Source organism: Chiloscyllium plagiosum, chromosome 35, assembly GCF_004010195.1.
Source record: "Chiloscyllium plagiosum isolate BGI_BamShark_2017 chromosome 35, ASM401019v2, whole genome shotgun sequence".
Lineage (NCBI taxonomy): Eukaryota > Metazoa > Chordata > Chondrichthyes > Orectolobiformes > Hemiscylliidae > Chiloscyllium > Chiloscyllium plagiosum.
The window spans coordinates 13,276,353-13,300,049 of record NC_057744.1 but is presented as its reverse complement, the minus strand read 5'-3'; positions in this window follow the sequence as shown (position 1 = coordinate 13,300,049).

The following is a 23,697-nucleotide window of genomic DNA, read 5'->3' as shown; positions in this document are numbered from 1 at the left end:
GCAGGATAGAACTGGTTTGTGCAATCTTCAACTCACTCATAGAAGATAGCCAAAGTAAGCTAGACCTATGCAGTAAACAGAGTGGGAAAAAAAAATTACTTACTTTATCATTCACTACAAGGATTGTGGTCGAGCATTTTTTTTTGTTCATGGAATCTGGGTGTCACTGACTAGACCGGTCTTTTGCTCTTCTATAATTATGATGTGAAGGGTGATGCTGACCTTCCTTCTTGGGGTAGAGGAAGCCTCACAGTGCTTTTAGGAAGTGTATTCCAGGATGATGACCCAATGACAGTTTTTGAACACTGGCTCACATAATTTGATTTGTTTCAAGGTCTCAAAGGCAGCCTTGCATTCTACTGACTTTGCTTGTTTCTTTAAAAAAAAAAGCCTCACTCTCGTGCTGAAGTTGCATACAAATTTACAATGAAATCCACACATTCCTAAATATTTCATGATTTCTCATTTAGTTTTAGGAATGGGAAATACTGTTAGAGCCATCAATTTCATTGTTCTTGGTAACACTTGACCTATAAAATGTGTTTGTAAGTTACTGTTGTTTTTTTGCATTTACTATTGGCTAAATTTATTATTAAGTCAGCCAACTCTAAATGTTTAAGCAAGTTTTCTATTTATCTCCCATGCGATTCCATGTGTTACAATATACCACATAATTATTTAAATAGACTATACAGTTATAAATCTTCATTCTTAAGTATCTATAACATAGCGGGGGCATCATCTTGACATTGTTGTAACCATTTGCTGAAGCAAAAGTTAATATTTCTTTAGCCTTTGATGTCAGTGGTGCTTGCCAGTACACCTCAGGTAGATCAGTTTTAGAAAGGCACTGTCAACACAATCAATTCAGTCTTATAATAATGAAATTAGGTATGAATCTGTCTTTGTGACCCCATTCACCTTTCTATAATCTGTACAGAATTTAGTTGATCCATCTGGATTAGGAGTTATCATTGCCAGTGAACTCCAGCTGCTTATACTGGTTTCAAGTAAGTGATTTTCCAGCCTGTGCTGAGCCTATGTTTCCTCCTCAGTTTTTTTTGGGTTTAACTGACAAGAATGCTGTTTTATTGGTCCTGACTCTCCTATGTCTATGTCATTTCTAGCTAATGTAATACATCTAAACATATCTCTACAGATTACCTTGTGATTCCTCAGTAATCTTACAAGACCCTCCTGTTGTCCTTTCACTGTGAGAAGAGTGTATAACTGTCAAAGTAAGGTTGTGTTAGTGGAACTGTAGGAGGTCCACTTTCAGAACTGTCCATCGCTTCTACCTCATTCTTCTTGCCTGCATCATCTTGCACTACTCTTATCAACTGACACACTTTCCTCCTTATCTTCTTCCATACAACAAACATTTTCAACATGCTTAAGTGATACAACTGAAACTTTCTCCTTCTATCAGGCATATTTGTCAGGTAAGCCATTTCGCAAACTCTCTTGACAATTTAACTAATAGCCACCACTGAATTTCACTTTCAGACATTCACTTTACAAAGGCAATACTTTATTGACATCTTGGATCAGTGTTCCAATTCAACTGGCAAAGTACCAACTGCAATGCCATAGTTTTCCTTACACAATGGCCTTTCTGTTGTATATTTACTGGCTGCTGAACCAGATTGAGAGTGAGCATAATTTTCTTGCATATGATTTTGTGAGAAATGAATATGTTAGTGGAGATTACAGAAGACAAAGGACTGCAAAAATTCTTCTATCATGGTTCACAAACTGGCAAAATAAACATACTGAAGAAAGGGCAAAAAGTTGTAACTTTCAAAGTGTGCATTCTGTGTCTGCATAAAAATAGAAAGCAATTTTGATCCCCGCATACGTTTCTGTATCATGCTTGGTTGACACCATTTTTGATGTTTCATATGATAATTATTTTCAATATTTCACACACCTTTATTATCTTATTTTCCTTTTCCACAGTTATGGCATTTGAAACATAATCAAATTAATATTTTCATTAGTTCTTAATTATATGAAGCAAATTATTTTATGCTGAAGTAATTTTTGATATCCCCTAAATCAAATTGTTTTGCTAGTCAAATTGCCAGCATGCAATTGATAGCATGGGGTAGACAATTACAAGTTCAGTTTCAGCACATAGCAGTGACCTGATGAGAGTGCGGTAACTGTGTTCTTCTGACAGCAAGTGTCTGACAGTCCATAAGCTGCTGGCAATAACTGGTGATCTCTTCAGAGTATGAATGAATAAGGTAAATATATAAATGTGCCAATGTCCTAAACACAAATAATTAAAAATGTTGGTTGACTGCACATACACCATTGCAAAATCATTCGAAAAACATTTACTTCACACATATGAACAAATAATGACCGAAAGCCTTCAGTACACCTATAGTTGCTCCCAAATGTCTATGAACATTTGCACTGTGAGTAGGGAGTCACTTCTTTGCAATATGTGCTACAAATGAACTGTGAATCTCCACAGCAACATGAAATCATAATTTTTGTTAAGCAATGCAGAACTTGTTCGAGAAGCTGAAAGCTAAAATATTTAATTCAATTACAAATCACATATAGAATGCGAAAGGAAAAGAGGAAAATGCGATGGCCTTGAGTAAAAAATGGTTAAATCAGATGCAAAGAAAAAGTTAAAATAGACTTCATCCTTTTGTTAAACATGTTGTTCCACTTAAATGGTGGAACCTTACCTTTTGCTCAATAGTATTTATTGTGGTAACTATTGCAATTTTGTACCACTCCACAGATTTAAATGCTGAGTTTCTTTTGTGAGATATTGGGATGTTGCAGCTTTTGGAAGTGAAGGGCAACATGGGAAAAAATCCTCGATTTCTGTGTTTAAGTGTCCATGTTTGGTCATTGGAAGTGGGTGCCTAACTTTCATTTTCATAATGATGAACAATCATAGACTCACTTATTTTTATTCTGGACAATAATTTTTTTTGAAATATTTAACTCATTTATTTCAGTATTTGCCCTAAAAGCCACATTTATTAGAGTTCTAACAACATGTCAATGATAAAAGTCCATCTTCACCCTTCTTTCTGGTAATATTATTTATGAACCAATGTCCTTTTTATACCAGTGGACTCAACCTTTCCCTCTGCATTTTCTCAAAGTATTTCCAATTTTGGAAACCTCTAATATATCTCAGTTACCTTCTGTTTTCCTGTGGAAAGACAAATCCTATTTTTTGAGCCTGACTTCACAACTAATCTGTTGTTATTATCCTCTCCAATATTCACTTTAATGTACCCCAAACAATGTGTAATTATTTGATTGAACATCTTGCATGAATTCAACATTGCTTAATTTCTTCTAACTGTAATCTTTCTGCTCTAAATACAGAATTTTATTTGACACTTTACCTCTTTGCATTGGCACCCTTGCATTCCTTACTTCTTCCAAGAGACTTTAAGATATTGAAGGTATGTTTGCTTTCACTGCCCTTTTCTCCCAACCGCACGACTTCATGTTTCTCTGCAATAAACTAAACTATCTATCTGTCCACCTCAGTAATCAATGTCCTTGTGTAACCTCTTACGTTCTTCCTTACAGTTTGCATGCCCTTAATTTGGTACCATTGGCAAACTCTAATGACATAAATTAGAAAGAGAAAAAAGATGCATACACATATTCAACTGTCATACTGCTACCCACTAGCAGCAAGAGCTTCCCAGACAAAAGGATTTAGTACATCAACTACTCACCATGCTTTCTGCTCATTATCCATCTAAAACTCTAAGTTCTCTTTAAGTATCTGCACTTAGGGGAAACAGCAGTCTAGTGGTATTATCATTGGATATCACAGGTAATAATCTGGGAATTTGGGTTCGAATCCCATGAAGGCAGATGGAGTTTGAATTCAATTAATTGGGATTTAAGAGTATAATGATAATCATGAAACCCATTTAGTTCACTAATGTCCCTTTGGAAGGAAACTGGCATCTTTACCTGGTTTGGACTACGTGTGACTGCAAATCCACAGTAATGTGGTTTATACTTAACTGCTGTTTATTACATGTATGTTATTACTGGCTAAATATCCACATACGCAATATTTAGGAAATTTAATTTATCTAGATAAATGAAAGCAACTAAGAATATTGATAAATTAAACACAGCCATTGAATTAGTGTTCATTTCATGTTGATCACAAGAAAAACATTTCAGAACCTGACTACGTTTAGTTAATAATTTAAGTTTGACATTTATCTCAAACAGCTTAACACATACCTGGGATGTTTCTTGAGCCTTTATTGCAACTTAGAAACATAGGAAAATCATGGCTCATGGCAGACTGGTATAAAAGGTGAAGTCACATGATATCAGGGGTGAGCTGGCAAGATGGACACAGAATTGGCTTAGTCATAGGAGACAGAAGGTAGTGGTGGAATGGAGGGCTGTGGCTAATGGTGTTCCACAGGGATCAGTGCTGGGACCTCTGCTGTTCATGATTTATATAAATGTTTTGGAGGAAAATGTAGCTGGTCAAATTAGTAGGTTTGTGGATAGTGAGGAGGAAATGTCAGAGGATACAGCAGGATATAGATCAGTTAGAATTAGGGGCAGAAAATGGCAAATAGAGTTTATTCTGGACAAATATGAGCTGATGCATTTTGGAAGGTCAAGTACAGGTGGAAATTATAGAGTGAATGGCAGAACCCTTAGCAGTATTGATGTGCAGAGGGATCTGAGTGGACAGGTCCACAGATCACTGAAGGTGGCAGTGCAGGTAGATAAAGGAGTAAAAAAGACTTACAGCATGCTTGCCTTCAGTGGAAGGTACATTGAGTATAAGGATAGATGAGTTATGCTGCAGCTTTATAGCACTTTAGTTCGGCCACACCTGGAATAATGCATAAAGTTCTGGTCATCACACGACCCAAAAGATGTGGATGCTTTGGAGAGGGTACGGAAAAGGTTTACCAGGTTGTTGCCTGATATGGGGGAATTTTAGACATGAAGAAAGGTTGGAGATACTTGAGTTTGTTTTCATTGGAACACAGGAGCTTGAGGGGTGACCTAATAGAAGTTTATAAGATTGTGAATATCATGGATAGAGTGGGTTTTTTTCCCCAGTGTGGAGGGTCAATTACTAGGGGACACAGGTTCAAGGTGTAAGGGGGGGATGTTTAAAAGAAATGTGCAAGGCAATTTGCTCACACAAAGGGTGGTGAGTGCCTGGAATGTGCTGCCAGAAGAGGTGATGGAAACAGACACAATAGCAGCGTTCAAGAAGCACCTGGATGAATATAGAAATAGGAAGGGAATAGAGAGATACTGATCCTGGAAGTGAAGATAGTTTTAATATGGAAAGGAAAAATGTGGTCAGCGCAGGCTTGGAGGACTAAAGAGTCTGTTCCTGTACTGTATTGTTCTTTGTTCTTTATTTATGGCAAAGTAGGACATATAATTGTCCCATTGTCCCTGTCAATAAAATTATCCCATTGTTCTATTAGGAACAAAGAAGGTGATTTATATTTAAAGGTACAGGATAAAACTGTTAATATTTACTAAGAGAGAGGAATCTGACAAAATACTGATATAGCAGGAAATAATAGATTCAACAAAAGTTGAGAGAGGAGGTATTGGTGAAACTGGCTATGCTAGTGTATATTAGAGTGCATTGATCTATTTTGGTGATAGGAGTTGTAAAGACATTGGTTAAAAAGACATTTATTCTCTTGGCTTTCATAAGTAGAGATATTGAGTACAAAAGCAAAAATATTGAATTTTTATTCAGCTACTGTGTTATTGTTGGGCTCTAACTGGTATATTGTATACAGTTCTGCACTTCAGGAAGAATGCAAGGGTCTTTGAGAACATGCAGAGGAGAAATTCATATATTTTCTTTGAATAAATTATAATTGATTTTTTTTTCATTGCCTTAGGCACATGCAGTCAAAGAGTGGATGACGTGGACGATTATCATTAAATCTTTTTGATTATATAACCCCTTTATCAAGCTAGCCTGAACTACCCATTCATTGTTGCATTCTTTGGAAGTAATCTTATTTTTAATTAGTTTTAAAGATCCACTGGCTTCTCTGATAGTTTGTAAATGCAAGTTTACCCTTCATCAATAATCCTCTTCTTAATTACATGTATATGCAGACTTGCATTTTATTCACTTTTACTTTTTTATATTCTGCTTTTCCAGTTTATAATTTTGCAAAGTTTTCTCAGGATAAAACAAAAAAGTCTTATTCTCTTGAGATTTATTGCTCTAAGTGAAGGACATTCTATACAATGTGAATTTGCCTTCTGTGTGCTTTCACAGATTAGGCTGGGATACCATCTATGACTTTGTTTTTCTGTATCATTTACAATCTTCTATCTCTCTTTAAGATCTCCATTAGACTTCTTCCTTCTGTTACGACATGGGGTAAACCCCTCTGCTAATTTAAACCAGCAATACAGAAAAGATTCACGTCTTTCTGTAATCTGTTCAAATTCAAGAGGCAAAGAGCTATCCCAGAGGTCACTACTTAAAGTAAGAATTAACAACTTTATTCCTTAACTCCAATGGAGAATATTAAAACTAACGACTATTTACAACTCTTTTCTCTTAAACCTATCTTTTCCCTCCCACTCTACAATATTAGTTTGATTTAAAAATCATGATTAAGATTTACCAAAAAAATTCAGATTACAAAACTAGTCAGTTGTCAACTCATCTCTTTGTATCTTCCTCTGCAGATCTTCCTCTGTTGTCGTTTTGATGTTCTGCTGTGCAAACTTCTTATAAACAGGTACCTTTCAGAGAGCTATTCTGCTGGCAGTCTGCACTTTTTGGTGGCTTGGCAGTTCTCCCCCTAATTGTTCAAAATGTCTGGTTTTAAATCCCAAAACATCAGATCATTTCATTGGTTTTAATATTATCAAAATACTAAATTCAAATTCGATTGGATTCTGATATCTTGGGGCATAATTTAAACTGATCGACTGAATTTGAATTTGAAATTGTTTTTGTTTTCCAAAGCAATACAGCTGTACTATTAGTTTCAACCAAATGTTACATTGTTACCTTGTTCAGAACATTGTGTTCTGTGTCAAGCATTCCTTGCTAACTTTATAACTCTGTTAAAAGTACAATACCTCTACACCTTCATAGCACTTCAGACCTTATGGTTAGCATTGTACTGAAAATGAATGATTTTTCTTCATATAGAATCTTCACAATGTGGAAACAGGCCATTTGGCCCAGCAAGTCCACATTGACTCTCTGAAGAGCATATCACCCAGACCCCTACATTATCCCTGTAACATGCAATTCCCATGGTTAAAGGCCCTAACCTAATTATGGATAATTTAGCATTGCCAGTCCACCTAACCTGCATATCTTTTGACTATGGAAGGAAACCAGTGGACCTGGCAGGAACCCACACAGATACGGGGAGAATGTGCAAACTCCACACAGACGGTTACCTGAGGCTCGATTCAAACCCAGTTCCCTTGCACTGTGAGGCAGCAGTGCCTCCTTAATCATAATCAACTGTTAGCATTTGACTTTAATATCTGACACTTTTGTGGGATAAAAATAGTGTTTATAAAAACACCAATAACTTAAAATAGCTACTTGGATCACCTAACATGCCCATTTGGCTATGTTAGAATTACCATTTTATTCAAGAACCTCCATGAAGGATCAAGAAGTTTGCAACTCTTGTTTTACTCACAACTGGATGATAAATTGACAGATTGGGAGATGGAAGATTGCCTACAACTATCCTGCATGGAATAAACAACGGCACAGGCACCAGAATCTGAGCAAGAACTATATATCAGTCGCACCTTTTAAGCTGCAAAGAAGAGAGAAAGCAATAAGGATTGATGGGGGCAAAGAAATCGAAAGATTTTCTTTACAACATCTCAGAAGCCAACAATGATGAAAGCATAACTTGGAGAAAGTCACTTTCACTGAGAAGTCAATTTTATTTGCAAGCTTCACCATTCTTGAGGAAAAACAACAACATCTAAACAGTTGGGATTCACAATGCAAGCACGCTATAAACGTCAGGCTGCAGTTACGTTTAACTTTGTGTCTGTACAGACATATGCTCCACTGCTTTTTAAACTTATTACCTGAATTTACGTGCTTGTTTGATGTCATGTTTTCAGGCAATTAAATTCCAATTGCTTTCATTCAACAAAACCATGGTTTGGATCTTCTTCATTCTGATTTTGTTAACTAAATTTTAATCGAAGTGTGATTGTTGTAAGCTCAAAAGTCAATTTGAAAACTGTTATGACTGACTGAGATAGGTCATTCCTCCTTACCTGATATAACTTTTGCAAGTGGTTTATTCAAAACCTGATGTATGAAAGTTAGGTCTATCAGGAGATGGGCTAACACTGCCGGACGTCTATTTCAGACGTAGTGTTCTCTTTTGGATTGATACATCGATATTTGTGAGAGGAAAGTTGCCCTTTTTGATAGCTAAAAGTCAACATAAATATCTGTAAAAGGTAGATTAACTATCAAACTCATTGGAGCCAGCAAGAGGAAGAGCAAGGGAGCTGTCAAGGGAACTGAAAATGAAGATGTCAAAGCAGCTTTTAAGGAAACAGTAAAGTTATTAAGGTAAATTTTTGAAAAGAAAAACTTTCAGCAGTTCCTATTTCACTTTGACTCATGACATAACCCTGAGGGCTATAATTATGGAATTTGTGTGGAATGATTGACTTCAGAACCTATCGTTATCACAAAGGGGTGCCTATCAATTTACAATTGGACCCACAGAGTTATAAGTGTTTATAAAGATTTTGAAGTGTGATTATGGATACAATTTTAATAAAGAATTAAGCAGTTGAAGGAGGTTAAACATAGTGAATGAACTTTTATCAATAAATATACAGCAAAGTGAATTTACCAATAAACATTTTGAATTTCATTTTATTTCATCTCAGCATGGGTCTTAAGGTTTGCTCTTTGTAAATGCTGGATAAGTTGGCGTAGATAATGCAAAGATAAAGGGTTGAGAGACCTAACTTTGTATTAGCTGCCACTGTTATCATCATGGCTCTATAGGGCACAATGGATCATAGATGGAAGGGCATAAATTGTCATTGAGAATGCGAGAGGTAAAGGAATGGTAAACATAAAGGCATTGGAGGCTATGAAGAACTATAGGGATGGATTGAAGGGCATATGCTGACATGGTAAGTATAAGCATTGGGATGTTGTGTTGGGGGTTAATGATAGCTGTTATGCTGGAGGGGAAAGAGCTAGTCATTTTTTTATTTACAGTGCAATGAAATCCCATAGTATTGAAGCAGGCCTTTTAAACAGCCTCTCCTCAGGATTCAGTGATCCTTGTCATCTTCTAATCTCTTTCTGGAACCATGGGCTCAACACATTGTCAACTGCCCACAGAACAGGAGCAAAATTTCAGGCAAAACTTAGGTTGACCAGTTCCAGGGTGATTTTAAAAATTCTTTACAACCTGCATTTTTAGTTTTGAAATGTTGTAATATAACGTTAAGTAGACTTTATTGCCTCTATGTGTGGGAATAGTCTTGACCAAACACAAAAGGGTTAAAAAAATTATGTTCCTCCAGGGCAACAAATATATTATGTATTTTCAGTCTGCTTGTTATGATAAGACAAAAAAAACTTAAGAGTTGTTGTATTCACTGTTACACAGTGAAGGAGACACATGTGCCTCCTAATTCAATAAACCATATCCTCACATACGGATGAGGAAGGACACCACTTCGACTGGGACAACACACCCATCCAGGACAAGCCAAACAAAGACCCACACGAGAATTCCTAGAAGCATGGCATTCCAACCAGAACTCTATCAACAAACACATCGAGTTAGAGCTCATCTACCACCCCCTGAGAAAAGGAACAGGACGTGAGTTCACCACAGGAAATAACATTACCACAGGAAATGACATCACGTACCCAAAGAAACCCAAACATATAAATAGAAAGCAGGAATTTTCAACATTGCTTCGCGTGAGGCCCACTGAAGATGTTTCCGAGTAAGGTAACAAAACGTCTGGAAATGAACCTTTCAGCTCAGCGAGCAAACCTACATCTAATATATCACTCCTGTTCCAGCTATTTATGACATGTTTTGGACAGAATAGATATTGGAGTTCCTAAACTTGAATTACTTGTGACATCTCATTAAACAAAAAATCACTATCATCTTGTCAGAGAATTAGAGTTTGTGCAGCGTATGGATTAAAAGCTTCAGTGGCCAGCTTGTTTGGAAATGGGCCATGGACCTGAAGTGACATTAAACAGCCAGTTCAATGAGAGCTTCTTTTCTCTTTATGTCACTGACCACGCCCAAATAGAAGCAAAATGAAGTGAAGCACAGATTTATTTCAGTTGAATTCTTATTCAAATTCTATTGTACTGTATTGCACTCTGGTAACATATCAGTGAGTTTCTGTGTGCTGTGCTGTGAGTTATGGAAATTTACCTACCATTGACTGAGACCAGAGTAGCTGACATCCTTTCCTCTTTAATTATACAACTGTTCATCATGTATTTCCCTTTACTGTATGAATTGCAAATGCACTGATTTGAAATATTGTTCAGGATCTTTGCACTATTTTGAAAGACAATTGAAAACTTTCACAGTTCAATTTTTTTCCATACACTGGCCTCAAAGCTTGTGGAACAGTTTGTTTTTGGATTCAAATAGCATTACGTTCCCTTTCTACACTTGGTATTTTGATGTTTCTACTTGAAACAAAAAATTGCCACTCCTCCTCCAAGAGGTGGCTTCCATCCACGTCAAACCTATTTATTTCATGCAAAGCCAGTTCTACATTAAGCTAAAATAAAACACTTAGGTGTTCTCCTGTCAGATATCCCGGCTTTGAAAAACAGGGCACCTGATGATGTCTTGCTAAAAAGGAAGAAAACAACTCATAATTGTTCATGTCACAAAAGTGGATGTTACTGTCAGTCACATGGAAAGCTCAAAGTTTATTTCAAAAGCAACTAAGTGAGGTAGACAAAAAATTTACTGTTTTTTTAAGCTGTTGATTGGTTGTCAACACTTATCTAAGCTCTTATTTACTTTGAGCTATGGAGTAAGTACGCACCTTTAAATGAAGGGTCCATCAAGGTAGAGTGGGTCATTTATGGAAAGTGAAAGTTGATACGGAGGCTTTCTTTCTAAACATAGTTGAAATGAATTGAGTTCTAAATTCAATAGAGCAAAGTGTGACCTGGGGCTTTTGAAATAGAGCCATTCATTGTCATCTTGCAATCAGTAGTGTGCATCTGTGTTGATGCACTGGCCTAAGAGTTGCAAATGATGATAGAAGTAGGAATGGAGAATGAACCTGGCAGATTATGATGGAAAGAATAGATGGGAAAGAGGTTATTAAAATTGACAATAGGCAAATTGGAATAAAGTGGAAGGAAATGTGGTTAAAGGAAGAATTTGTGAACCTATGAAGAGGAGAAAAGCTTGGAAATAATGGAAAACCCAGCTTAAATAAAAGAGAACAAATGTAACAAATTACTGAATGCATAGAGTGGTAAAAAGAAATGGATTTTAAAAAATGAATTGTTTGATCATATGGCAATGAAATGTAAAAGGAGAAATTGTAATTCGTGTGAAGCAAAATTTTGTTCAGTTTACTAAGAAAGGTAGTGAGCCTGTGGTGTTATAATTGGAAATTTAGGTAAGGCAAGTTGAATTGTAAAAGCTTTTGAACAAGAGCTACAAACAGGAAGAAAAATTTCATTTTGCTTTGTCAATGTGGAGTAAAGGTCGAAAGTGACTGAAATGCTTCATGTGTGATTCTAATTCGATCCTTTTGCTGACCTGTTCTTTTCAGCACCTGTCATCGAATAGATACTTGTTCTTCAGTCTGAGTCTGGGGTGTTAAAGCTGACTGTAATGTTCCATGGTGTTTTCCTGGCCATGAAATTATTTAACCCAGTAAAGAATGGGAATCAAAATAGTGCCATTGTGGCTATGTGCTTGGGGCTTCCACCCACAAAAACTGCAAGTGTGCAAAACCCACTTTATCTTGGTTTCACAAAGGTCTATTTTCTGACACTCGAGCAGCCTGCAGTGTTACCAACTACTAGGTGGCAGCCCTTGCCAATCGGTGGATCATTGACTACACCTAGAGGCTGAGGGGAAGCCTTTGAGGAAGGCTTGCAAAGCCCCATGTGCCCTCACACTTCTCCATAGAAAAGGTTCATGACAATATGCTGGTGAATCCTGCTCAGACAGAAATAATGCTGGTCCTGCTCCACCAGATGTGATGTTTTGGAGAGAACAGCATCATTATGACCTGCCACACTGACATTTTACTGCCCTTTTATGATGGAATTACTTTAGTCATAAGAATTTGTATTAAACTTCATAGTCACTTCAATGTTTCTGAGATAACTGCAGAACCTTGCTTCCAAATCATTGTTCATTATTACTTTTCTCCTGATGCCTAAGATGAAGTAACAATCTTCTAAACAGATCACAAATACAGACCATCAGAAATCCAAACGGGTTTTATTATTTGGTGCCAGGAGCACCAAGCAAGATCATGCAGATTCTGCAGCACACCCAATCTTTGTTCCATTGAGTTTCACAGAACATTATTTCAACTGATACAAGTTTTCCAATGTTTACTGATACATACAATTGTTTTGAAATTAATGTTTTTGAGATACTTTTTTAGTTAATGAAAAATTAAAGACTGTACAATGAGAAACCAATGCCAATTTAATAACAGTAAGCTGGCAATGCTAATGTAGTCCAATTCCATTCCCAAAAATATTCTGTATCAGGATTAAGTATTGACATTAAGATATTTAAAACTGAATGGTTCTAACATTATTCACCTTCAAAGAAAACACTTCTTTTGTTTGAAACTCCCTGGGAATTTGTCCAAATCTAGTGTCTTTCACTTTTATTCATATTGAAAAAGTGTAAAAACAAACTCTCAGACTCAATAAATGAGTCCAATAAAGATCTGATTTTGTAAACCTAATTTCTTGGAATCAATGCAAACTACAATCATATATTTGAATACCTAATATTGACACCAATATTCCCTTTAATTCTACAATTACCAATCAATATTGCCATAGGAAAGATCTACTGCTCTCTTTACTAGCACAGTACTAACTTAGAATTAAACCATTATATTTAATTTTAGGTATGTTAGAAATAATTGTGATTTCCCTAAATAAATCAACCTTTAATAACCACTTTGACTGAGTCAATTTTAACCCAATGCTTTTTTAAGTTATTCAACAATGTACTGGTATATGAGACTTTGTTAAATGGGCATAGAGAGCTCAATGGCTGGAAAAAAACTCATGGTATACTATTAATAAAATGAGCAAGAAAATAAAGAGAAGTCATTATATTTGAGCTAAAACATGGTCACTTATTTAAATTTCACTTAATTTCATCGGTGAGTGTTTCGATGCACTTGTAAGATATGCTTCTACAGACAATTGGGGATCTTCAGATCATCCTAAAATGGTACTCCATGTTACAAATTACATTAATACCCTCTGCATAATATTGCACAGAGGGAATGAAGATAATGAAAACCAAATTGAAGAAGTCTTGCTAGATAGTCTCTGTAGGGTAATTTGATTTCTGTTGTAGTGTCCAAGTTTCCTAATCATTATTATAGAACAATCTCCACAGGAAAAATGCATGCAATCAGGAAAGAGCAGAACCAAGACTGGCTGTAATGTCAGAAGTATTTTGTACTGCTGAGATATAGAGATGGCATTCCAAGTTGCATGTCTGAGCAGGAGTTTTATTTAATGCTTTAAAATGTCTGTTCATAGTTGCAGCTGCTTCCCTGTTGTTTACTTTCTCTTTCTTTGTCACCACACACTGAAATCAGTCAACAGTCAAAATAATTAAACATCAAATAATTCGATCTAACAGTGACCTGTCTGTTCAAACTAAGGCAGTACATGGGTTGAGGTATTCACTGTGGGTAACGTCATTTGTCATATCCCAATCTAAATGTCACGGGCGAGCTGCCATAAATTGATTTGTAACAGGCCTGTTGTCCCCACCAAGGAGAAAGTCACACCTTTGAAAGCTGCTGACCAATCTAATGACTGCGGACACTGCCGGGACTGCAGCAACTTTGGAGGCAGTCCAAAACAAAAGTGAGTTGGCAGTTTTGCCAAAACCATGTTGGCAAGGCCAGGCAAGAGGATTGGTGTGGCTGTGGTGGAACAGGCAGCTATGATGTAGGGGAGGAGGACCGCATGGCAGTGTCTCTGACGGACATCAAGGGGCCATAAAGGAGGAAGCCTCATACATTCAACTAGTGAAACAGCTGGTCGGACAGTTGACACTGGCCTCCTGTTGCTGTTGCTAGTATTCAATTTGCCTTATGAAACTACCGATGTCTTTACTGCTCCTAGTAAAATTGCAGGGGTTGGGAGGTGTGGGAGGGGTAAGTTCCAGGAATAAGTTCCAATGACATGTGAACCAATCTCACAGCACCGCACCTTCAAATCTACAAGGCATTGTGGAATGACAATTCGGTGAAAGGAGGCAACATTACAAAGAGAGAGCAACAAACACTTGCAATGACCACCAGATGTGTAAAAGCAGTTTACGGTAAATTGATGTTCTTTTAAAGTGTAGTTGCTTATATGTATAGTATAAAGTATATGTCGTAATGTTAGAAATGCAGAAACCAAATTGCATGCAGCAAGATTCCAGAAATTGCAATGTGCTAATGGCGAGACAATCTGTTTTGCAATGCTAATTGATAAATTGATGTTGTTCAGGAAAACCTAGAAATTTAAAAGATTGTGGATAGCATGGATACAGTGGAAAGTATAAAGCTTTTTCCCAGGGTGGAGAGGTTACTTGCTAGGAGACACAGGTTCAAGGTGTGAGGGGGAATGTTTAAAAGAAATATGCAAGGCAAGTGTTTCACAAAGAGTGGTGAGTGCCTGGAATGCATTGCCAGAGGAGGTGGTAGAAGCAGACACAAGAGCAGCATTCAAGAAGCACCTCAATAAACATATGAATTGGACGGGATTAGAGGGATATGGATCCTTTAGGTGAAGACAGTTTTAGTATAGAAGGGCAAAATGTGTCAGCACAGGCTTGAAGGGCCAAAGGGCCTGTTCCTCTGCTGCATTGTTCTTTGATCATTGTAGCTCCAATTGTGTTATCTCTAACAGTTAATATGTCAATATACCTTGAAGAGAAACAGTCATGATATCATCACTGTGTTATGACATGTCACTGTGGGTATAAAAGTCTCAGACTCCATCTGATCTCAGGCCACTTGAAGCATGACACATCGATAAAGGTGTCCTAATGCTTGTACCAAATATTAGCCTGTACTTGATAATGCGTATGAATGTAGAATCCGACTATATTTGTGTGCTGTAATAAATATCTGATGGATCTTTTAATATTGTGTTATCCAAATCGAGAATCATATGTTACGGGAGACAATGTACGCATGGCTGTATCAGGTAAAGATATCCTATTGAACCAAAATGTGCTTTATGGTTAGCAGCAATGTTCCCACTGAGCGTCATAGCTGCTCAGAGGGTCTGCCCATGCTGACTTGCGTGCTGATGCATTGACGTCCAGCTCCAGAAGACATTACCATGCGTAGACTTTGAAGGTTAGTGAATCTGCAGGAAAAATTAGATGGAAGGTGGTTAAGCAACAGAGAAGATCAAATAGATTACTGGGCTGGACGGCAAAGAATTCATTCATTCAGCCTAATCAGTTTCTAAGAGTACAGAGCTAATTTATTTCAAACTGAAAGAAATTTCTAACTGTGAAGTTGCAAATACATGCTGTGTTGAAGGTTACTGACCTGTGCTAAGAGGTAGGTTATTTTTCTCTGTCTTTCCCCTTCTAAAAATGAACCAATAATCCCTTGCTGTTCTTTGAAATATTGCCTTCATATCTTTTCCATCCACCAAGCAGACATTTGGAACCTCAGTTTTAAAACTGAGCCAAAGGTGGCTTTGATTTTTGTGCTCAAAGCTTCGAGTGGGATTAAACCAAAACCCTAATGACTCAAAATTAAAAGTGTTGCCAAAGGACCACTGACCAATTCCATATTTTTGCGAGAAGAGAGGAGACTAAAAGCAATATGTTGATATCATAGTAGTAAAATCCGTTGAGGATGGATTTTGGCTTCCTGCAGTAATTTAACATATACTGTCTGCACACAGATAGTTTCACTGCAGCAGGTGATGCCTGATTCACCTTGGTGATCAGACCTCATTAGCATGCAGCTACAAGTGCTTGATGTAGACTCCAGTGTAGTGTAGGTGACGATCAATCCAAATGTTAAAATCACCCTTGCTGAGTTTCTATAGAGTATTTAAGTTCCTGCTAATTTGTCTCAGGAAGGCACAACAGAACGAGCGTCTGGTTGGCTAGTTTCCAGGAAGCATTTACAACAGGACACCTACAGACTGTACACATCGATATGATTACAAAGTTTCCCAAAACCAGCCAAGACCAATTTTCACTTGCACTTGTAATCTCAGTAGGTGCTTTAATTAATGGACTGTGATGATTTCCACAGTAATACTTATTCCTGTTCAAGGTCTCCAAATTAACTAGCTCTGTGATATTTCAAACATTTGAAACAAAAGAACTGTTTGCATGCCAGAGAATAATTCTATTTGTGACTTCATCCCAATAAAATGACCAATAATACTGACTTCTTTTTAATGCATTACCATCTGACCTTGATGTACAGCACATTCTAGTCTATCTATAAGGAAAACAGTACACTTTTGTTGCTATGCATCTGAATGTACTCTGAATCACAGGTTTATCATTGTGTCCAATATAAAGTGAATAGAAAAGTAATCATCTTTTGAGGAGATCCTAACAATGTGAGCAGGTTAAAAGAGTGCTGAAAGCTTTTCAAAGTTTGAAACTACTACTCTAGTTCATGAGGTATCTATTATTCCTCATGAAACATTGTAAAGAATATTGAACAAATGTTGAAGAATCTTAAAAACACTATTTAATTGAACAGTTTCAATGGCATCATTGGTCATGACATGAAACCATGAGTGATTTGTTCATCAATTGGAAGTCGAGATTGGATTATTGTCTGGCATTCACTGACAAGGCAGTAGCAATAAGATTTGGACCTTGAAACTTTTCCGTATAAAGTAAGTGTGATCATAGATGACTGAAACATTTTATTTTTGTAGCCTGAATTATCTGTGCCTTTTGATGGAGGGCTGGCAGGTGGATGACTGGCACAGTAATGGTGGAATGTGTTGGACAGAGGATCCAATGGTTGTGTCAAAACTATTGGATTCCCATTGGGAGGACAATTGAACTATTCAAGTGGTCAATCAGGTCACTCCCCACCTTCAGTGATATTTTGCTTTCCAGTGGGCTTTACAATGAGGGGGAAACAGGGGTTGGAGAGGGTATGGAAGGGGGAAGTAGGGATTGGTGTAGTGGGGTTATCCCTTTATGGAGTGGCAAGCATCTCCTACTTGCATCAATTGGACTGTCAGTACTGAACAATTCCATTCCCTCCTGATCACTGGGGTCTGACTCCCTGCTTGCACCTGTCTGATCTGGTTGCCTAGCCCCATTGAGGCACCGGTCCCTGGGACTGCAGTCCCAGATGTGGCCATTGCTAGCCAGCAATATCGCTGAGGCTGGCATCACTTCAATCAGGCTAGTCACTCTTGACAGGCTACCATCCTGTCAATTGGCCACTGCCAGCCACAAGCTGCCTGAGTCCCACTGCTCAGTTTCCACTAAGTTCATCCCGGTGGGTAAGACCATTTCCATACTGTGCATTCCAATCCTACTTTGCTTCTGAACCTACAGGAATTACAAGACACAAGCAGGTTCAACCCAGTTGCTCAAAAACAAGTTGTTCAAAACAGAAGTGTCAGTTTCCCCCGATATCCCTTTCCTGCTAATCTACTTCGAAACATTGATATTATCCTTGGCTTAATCACAAATTACAGACATTCCACAACCTAACATTTTCTCTGTGTGAGAAGACAAGTTGCTCTCTATCTCACATCTTATTGTTGTGAATCTCCCAGTCTTTTGGCTGGTTGCTGCTGCTCAGGCAGGCAGGATCAAATCAAAGCTGATTTTCTTTCCAGCAGTATTGCTAAACAGTTAAATAGTCAGAGCCTTCAACTTCCTCTGACTATTGTATATTATAATCCTGTTAAATAGGACTAAACAGTTGCCAACTTACCAAGAACAAGATTGTTTCTCCTGTGATTTTATTATGTCTAAAAAAAGAGACTCAGCAGCTTGTGCTTTTATCTGTTCATCACAAGCCTTGCATTTTATGTTTTTGCTTTTTATTTTTTGCTGCACCCTTTGCAACTGGAAGATAAGAGAACGTTGGGAAGAAACCTGGGATCTGACAGCAATGAGAAGTGGACACTCTGCAGAGAGATCCCAACCCCAACCTCCTTCACAGTTCATCACATCAAATGGAAGCACCACAGGTTTCCAGAGAAAGCTTTTGTAAACAGCCTTAATTAATAACCAATTATTCTACACACACACACATTAACTATTTTCTGTTCCTTCTGCTTAACCCAGCCATTTAATTGTAGGCATGAACCCACTTCCTTAATTAAAATCACAAGCATTTATGAGGGGGTCTTGTGATGTAGTGGTAGTGTCCCTACCTCTGAGTCAGGAAAGCCTAGGTTCAAGTTCCACCTGTTCCAGTGGATTAACATCTCTGGACAGGTTATTTAAGAAAATACCTAAAGTAATTAATGCTGCAGATGGAGACTATTCAAACCATTTTTTCAAAAACAATATGTAACCTTGCAGATTATAACACTTCAAGTACATGCTTAATTTTTTTTAAGTATGATGAAGGTTACAACCTTTATCATCTTATCAGACAACATGCTCCATTCACCCAATTGCCTCTGAGTGAAACTCCTCTTTTCAACTCCACTTCAATCCTTCTACTAATTACTCGAGAGCACGGTGGTTAGCTCTGCTGCCTCACAACACCAGGAACACGGAATTCCACCTTCGGATGACTGTCTGTGTGGAGTTTGTACAATTTCCCTGGGTCTGTGTGGATTTCCTCTGGGTGCTCTGGTTTCAGGCCAAAGATGTGCAGGTTAGCTGGAATGGCCAGGCTAAATTGCCCCATCTGCAAGCTAGGTGGATTAGCCATGGGAAATGCAGGGTTGCAGGGATGGGGGTGGGTCTGGGTGAAAAGCTCTTCGGAAGGTCAGTGTGAAGTCAATGGGCTGAATGGCCTGCTTCCACACTGTAGGGATTCTATAACATCTTCCCCTTCTGGTTCCCTCTCATCTGAGAGAATAATTTCAAACTGGAAAATAGAGCATCTTGGAATAAACCATGTTGAAATAACTGTAGCCAACTAATGCCACAGTTTTATCTTTGATTTGAAAAAGCAATGGATTCTTGACATGGAAGCAGGACACTGTCCTGCCCATCAAGGGTAATGCCATCAAGGCAGCTTCTCATGAATGATCAAGCCTCAGAATGGCCACTGCCAGGGCCTTTGATTGAAGCTGGCAGCTCTTGGAAATGATGAAGTCAGAGAGTGGGCAAAGACCTGCTGGACTATCAGAGGACCAGCAGCTCCACCACTTAATTTATCCCCGGCATCACTGTCCTGCCCCTGAGACTACCAGAATTAAGATGGTGGCCTACTTTTGAACCAGCAGTGAGATTTGGCCGCCATTAGTTAGACTCACTTCATAGTTTTTTTTTTAACTTTTTGTTTCATTTAAAGTATATATTCATGCATAAGTCTTTAAAGGAGAGAAAAATGTAATTAAATATTATTATTGAAATTGTATCATGCCTGGTGAGCATCCATCAATGTGTTAAACGAATATTAAAACAAGAAATTGTCATATTTTAATGTTCCAATTGAGTACAGATAATATATCTCTTACAAACTCAGGATTGTAATAGCTTGCTTTTTAAACATTCACTGATTTGATAAAATTGTTGATGAGATATCTCAAAGTTTTTAATCTTCTAACATTTTCTGGATAACTATTAAACTGAAGTAAATCAGAATCCTTTGAAATCTTTGACTTTAAGTCAGTTTTTCCGAGCATTTTAAATGTGGAGTAATTGTTGATTGGAATTTTCATCTTCCCAAGCAAATTCCTTCAAGTCAGCTGCGTTAGGATTTCTACATCGTCCTATAATGCACCTCCACTCTGCTGCAGGAATGATGATTTGTCATTGGAATTTCTGTGCCTATCTTTCTGACAAAATATTTGATCAATTTTAAACCCATATGAAACGGACTATTATTTCAATTGACTCAGTGTGGTGATCAACTAGCTGTTATTACAAAATTGGAGACTGTAATTTTATTGTATACTTAAATTCTCCAATAAACAAAACTAGTTTAGCTAGTAACAAGGACAAATAATGAATTGAAAAGTGTGATCCATATAAAGCACTTTGGCTGAATAGATTTGTAAAATTTAAGTTGTGGAAATGCAATTTGAAAGTGTCATTACATAACAACATCTCAAAGGGAGTTGCATTGTTTCTGTGACTGTGATAAACAAACATAGCTGAGATGGGCAGTCTTCATCTTAATAATATTTGACTTGAAAGTGTTGGTATTGCCACAATATTACCGTTCTTGTGCTTCTTAATTGTAAATATTGAGGTTCAAATTAATTAGTTAAATTAATTATTGAAAGAATAAGGAGAAAGATTTTAATTGATAAAACGTCTGATTAATGTATCTGCTATTACATTTGTAAAACATCACAAGAATTCAATTGGAATTGTCACTTCATTGAACACAAGTGTTTTGGCCATAACTATAATTGTATTGTCTACATACATATTGGAGATCGTTATTTAATGACAATTGTCAAGTGTTTTCTTCACAGGGCTAGATTCATTCAACTGTGAGAAAATGGTAAGTTTTGAATTGTAATTAGCTGCCATAAAGTTTTAAATTTTAACTTGAAAGGCATAAATTACAGTTTTGATGCAGTGAGATAACAAATTTTCTTTCAGGCACAGCTCTTGGTAATAATGCTCAATGGTTTGAAAAGGGATGTTTGACCATTGGAGGCAATGGGGTTAGCTGGGAATCTTTGTGACAATAAACCAGATAGTGAATGGGCCTGAGGATGGGCAACTGAGAACAAATAAAATGTGTTTCATCTTTCCTGTGCACTGTAAGCTTCAAGGCTCTGTCAAGTTTCATAGTGACTCTGTTAATGTCAGTAACTGAATGAGTGTCAAGAGAGAAAATCTTTTAAAAAAGACAACTGAAATTTTTATTACCTCACTTACAATTTCCAGTTGAGAAATGAAATTGGATAACCATTTCAGTCACATTGGAATCAAAAACGAATACCTCATCAAAAGTGTATTTTTAAATGACAAATTGTCTCTGAGAAAATCAATGAAGCATTAAGAGATACAATGTTCAACTTTATCTGTATTTTGATCCATGTGCACATCTCTTTCTAATCACTGAAATCTGCTTTTAATCAGGCATTCAGAGAACATTCAGGTTGCCAGTGGCTTATTGCATATTTGACAATCATTGTATCCCTGCTTATGATCAGCAAGCAACAATGATGATTTGATTGCTCATATCAATGTTGCTCTCTCATCCCCATGACATGGAGCGCCATTATCACAATAGCACTCCAAACAGTAGCCTGCCACTGGTGGAATTTGCCAAGCTTGAGCAAAACATTTTGAATGTTACTCAAGCTAACATTTCCAATCATGACTTCTCACCTGAAATGTATTGATGGAAGTTCTTCCATGTGTTTACATGACTGAAATAAGCAACATGACTATTTGCTTGAAATGGTGCAATTGTGTGGAAAAAGAAGAAAGCAAGCATGCAAGGCCAGAAAACTCTGAGATAGTGATGTAGTGAGGTATCAGGGCTGAGTTAGGGAATGTGTAAACTTAGATGGAGTAACTTTGAATTGTTGGTGACAAAGTAAAACAGGAGATATTGGATCAACTACCTTTGTTAAGCCCTCTCCTGATTCTCACCTGCCCTCTCTTTAATCAAAGTGAGGTAAAGTTTTTATTCAATCTGTTGATGCCTGCCTTGTACCATTGGCCAAGTCAAGCTTGGATTCCCTTAAAGGAATTAAGGGATACGGGGAGAGTGCGGGTAAGTGGCGTTGAAATGCCCATCAGCCATGATTGAATGGCGGAGTGGACTCAGTGGGCTGAATGGCCTTACTTCCACTCCTATTTCTTCTGGTCTTATGGTCTTAAGCTTATTCATGGGATGTTTAGGAGCTGTTTGTCAATTATATATTACATAATTGTAAAATCACACATGGAATCTGATTGAAGCTAAAGTTAACAATTCCCTGCTAATGATATAAAATGATATACAAGATACTGTAGATGCTGGAGATTTGTAATAGAGAAGGTGGAATTTTCCCAGTCCATGAACAATGTGGATAATGATGAGAAAGGAAAATGCGATTCTCGATATCAAGCAAAAAATGTTTGATGCTGCGCGTAAGATTTTAACTTTTTTTTTAATTTCAAAAATATACTTTATTCATAAAATAATTTGATGGTCTGTACAGTTGGTCATGCCATACATACGTAAACATTTACATATAGAGATCAGAATTTATCATTTGTATATACAGATCTGTACGTTTATCAATCAAATGTCCATATATTTAGTTGTGGTGTCGGCAGAGCCCAAATGACTGCGTGGGCCCCCTGTTCTTCTTAGGCAGGCAGATATTACATGGTGGTCTTTCCCCACTGTGCCTTGGCGGCAGCTGCCCCAGGCTTCAGTGCGTCCCTCAACACATAGTCCTGGACCTTGGAATGTGCCAGTCTGCAACACTCAGTCAGGGTCAACTCCTTCAGCTGGAAGATCAGCAGGTTTCGGACCACCCAGAGAGTGTCCTTCACCGAGTTGATGATCCTCCAGGCACAGTTGATGTTCGTCTCGGTGTGCGCCCAGGGGAACAGACCATAGAGCATGGAGTCCTGCGTCACGCGTTGCTCGGGACGAACCTCGACAAACACCGCTGCATTCCTCTCCAGACTTCTTCTGCGTAGGTACATTCCACAAGGAGGTGTGTGACAGTCTCGTCCTCCCCGCAGCCGCTTCGAGGGCAGCGTGCGGTGCGGCTGAGAGTCCGGGCGTGCATAAAGGATCTCACAGGCAGAGCCCTTCTCACCACCAGCCAAGCCATGTCTTGGTGCTTGTTGGAAAGTTCTGGCAATGAGGCATTCTGCCAAATGTCTTTGACAGTCTGCTCAGGGAATCGCTCGATAGGATCCGCCCTCTCCTTTTCCCGAAGGGTCTCAAGGACACTACGTGCTGACCAATTCCTGATGGACTTGTGGTCAAAGGAGTTTTTCTTCATAAATTTCTCCACGAAAGACAGGTGATACGGAACGGTCCAACTACTCGGAGCGTTCCATATCACCTGTCCTTCGTGGAGAAGTTTATGAAGAAAAACACCTTTGACCACAAGTCCATCAGGAAGTGGTCAGCACGTAGTGTCCTTGAGACCCTACGGGAAAAGGAGAGGGCGGATCCTACCGAGCGGTTCCCTGAGCCATTTGGCAGAATGCCTCATCGCCAGAACCTTCCAACAAGCACCAAGACATGGCTTACCTAGTGGTGAGAAGGGCTCTGCCTGTGAGATCATTTATGCACGCCCGGACTCTC